A 3398-nucleotide genomic window follows, 5' to 3' on the forward strand; every position below is an offset into this window, starting at 1 on the left:
TCTTGTCGGTAATAACTTTATCAAATTATGTCCTTCTTAATTTAATTATCCGATTTCTTCTCTTTGATGTATTCTACGAAAAATCATTGGAATAGCCTTTTAATTGTTAACTAAAATTTTTCATGGCTTAAATTAATGTGATCTTGAAACAGTTCTTAGACAATCATTTGTATAACGTTCAGCTGGTATTATCATTTATTCTATCAAAATCTACATAGCAAACTAGCAATAATATTTCGAATATTTTATGTACAAGTCAATAAATATTTCTGGGAATGTGATTTTCTAGTATGGTTCTATAGAATTTGATATAACTAAATAACGTATTCAGTGTTTTTATTGTTGTTGTTATTGCTTTTGTTGTTGTTGTTGCTGTTGTTGTTGTTGTTATTATTATTATCATTATTATTATTAGTATTATTATTATTATTTGGCCAAACATACACGAAATCCAATAAACTTGATACGGAAGTAGAAAACCAATAACTTCCAGACAGAAAAAAATATAAGAGAACAAAAATAATCTTAAAGTTAAAATAAATATCATATGGTTTGTTAGGATGTCTTGTAGGGTGTCTATATGTATTATCTCTGTTGCTTTTCATTTTGTGCTTCTCATAGTTCTTTTAACTAATGATTTCCTTAGTGTGATTTCCTATAGTAAGGTAAATGAATATATGTTCAACATATTTACGACGCTACTTTTTTTTTCCTTTTCGAATCATATGGACGGGAGAAATACATTTCCCTTGCCCCAAAATGTAAATCCTACAAAGTGTTGCCGCAATATAGTGAAACTCATTTTTAGTGATACTCAATGTCTCAAATTAGCTTACAGAGTTTATAAAATGTCATGATTTATACTTGATGCATTTACTGATAAATGAAAAACAAAGATTACATATGTGAATTTGTGTAGCAAGATTCCTGATGTAAAACCGTGTGTTCAAACAGATATTGTTGATTTTCGGGAGGGCTGTTCTTTTTTTTTTCATTTCTTTTTTCCTTATTCGTTCTTCACCCGTTTATTACTCATCTTATTTTATTTTATGACCATTGCCTGCAAATCTTTCATCACAGAACTGTTATCTCTTCAGTGACCCTTTCCGTACACGTGCATTTTCCTGCTCCGCTTATTCCATTCTGTCCTTCTATGATGCGTAGCTTTATTTGACAAAAGAAAATTACCATCCTGAAATACAACATAAAATAACACAACCTTAAAACAATCGGTCACTATCTCACAGCACAGGTTGAATGATTTTTGATACATATCATAATGATTATATACATGTTGATGAAAAGGTGACGGCTGGTTTAAGGTCTCTATTAAAAATTAAAAGAAAAACATGATTAAAACAATATTTTTTTCGTTAATATAATTTTCATTGCTTTCTAGAACTTCATTCCATCTATGGACAAGTTCATAAATGCTAAGCTTCTAAAATTGTTTAGGTTTTAATGCGACATATGAATCCGACTGATTTTCAACCTCTTCTCTTCATGTCAACATAAAACCATTCAAATGTTTCTGTAGTCCCTGAAGCATGTGATAATCAGAAGCATCAAGGCCTGGAAAATATGGTGGATGAAGCAATATTTCCCAAACAATTTCTTCCAAGATATCATAGGTCAGTCGACCTGTGTAAGGCTGAGCATTATTATGGTGGAAGATGACACCCTTTCTGTTGTCTAAGCCGGATCGCTTTCTCTTCAAAGCAGGTTTCTTTCAAACGATGATGTTAATCACAGGAGAGGTTAGCAGTAATTGTTTGATTGTTGTCTAACAGTTCCTAGTTGATAGTTCCTTCAATATCCCTCCATACACACATCATCATCTTCCTTGGGGGAAATCTTCCTCTTGATTGTTGAACAGGTCTTTCTCCTCGACTGATCCACAATCAGCGTTATGGTAAAGGATCCACTTCTCATCACCTTCCTAAAATAGATCATTAAGGTGTCATGGAAGCAATAACTAACAACAAACATCACTCTGTTGCAGATTCTCTGGAGACAGTTCGTGTGGAACCCATTTTCCAACTACTGAAACTTTTTGCGTGCTTTTCAGTTGGCGTAGAACAATTGTATGGGCTACGTTAAACTGTTCTGCAAGTTCTTTACAAGTAGCAGTTGGATTTTTTGTGGCAACGGCTTCCAACTGAACAGAATCAAATTGCGTTGCATGACCTTCATTTGGCATGGCTTTCAGACTCAGATCCCTACTTCTGAAGCGAGAAAACCATCTCCTGCAACTTCGTTCATTCACTACATCATTCCCATAAATACTCTGAAGAGACTTTACTGCTGTGCTTGTATTGAGACCTTTATGAAACTCATAAAATATGCCTAATGTAATCTTTAGATGGGATGAACATGGGTGCGAATATAGCAGAAGATTATGGCCAATACAATTACAATCTCAGAGAAAAATCTTATAAGTTACTTATTGTGACATTCTTAAAACGTTACTCTTTTACTCTTTTACTTGTTTCAGGCATTTGACTGTATCCATGCTGGAGCACCGCCTTTAGTCGAGCAAATCGACCACAGAACTTATTCTTTGTAAGCCTAGTACTTATTCTATCGGTCTCTTTTGCCGAACCACTAGGTTACGGAGACGTAAGCACACTAGTATTGGTTGCCAACCGATAGTGTGAGGGGGCAAACACAAACAAACACATATATATACATACAGATATATATGTATATATATATATATATATATATACGACGGGCTTCTTTCAGTTTCCGTCTACCGAATCCATTCACAAGTCTTTGGTTGGCCCGAGACTAGAGTAGAAGACACTTGCCCAAGTTACCACGCAGTGAGACTGAACACGGAACCATGTGGTGTGAAAGCAAGCTACTTACCACACATCCACTCCTGCGCCTATGCAAGGGACACAGTTTTAAAAAAAGGGACACAGTTATTAAAAAGAAAGTACACAATTTAAACAAAAATACCATGTAAAACTGTTTTCTAAAAAGTTAGCTATTAACTTTGCACTAACCTGATATAATGAAGACAACAATACAGGATAGATTGAAGCACTTTCAGTGAAGGCTGAAATATGTCCTCTACATATCCTCTATTCAAACATATGTACATGTATATAGATGTGTGTAAACATAGACTCAAACCTTCACACATATTCATATATATGTGTGTTTAGAGAGAGACAAGGTGGGTTGATTAACAAATTTTTTCACGACAGTGGTTGTTTAACTAAAAGAAGTAAATTATTCATACCTTGTATATACGAAGAAAAGCAACTTTTGTGCATATACCAACATCCCTGTCTTCTGTATTTGTTCGTGGTGGATAAATAAGGGTTTCGAAATGTCGCGTTAAAAAGTGTACAAGTGCCTCATATTATACTAAGAGTATAAACTGAGTA

Source organism: Octopus sinensis, linkage group LG16 (genome assembly GCF_006345805.1).
Source record: "Octopus sinensis linkage group LG16, ASM634580v1, whole genome shotgun sequence".
Classification (NCBI taxonomy): domain Eukaryota; kingdom Metazoa; phylum Mollusca; class Cephalopoda; order Octopoda; family Octopodidae; genus Octopus; species Octopus sinensis.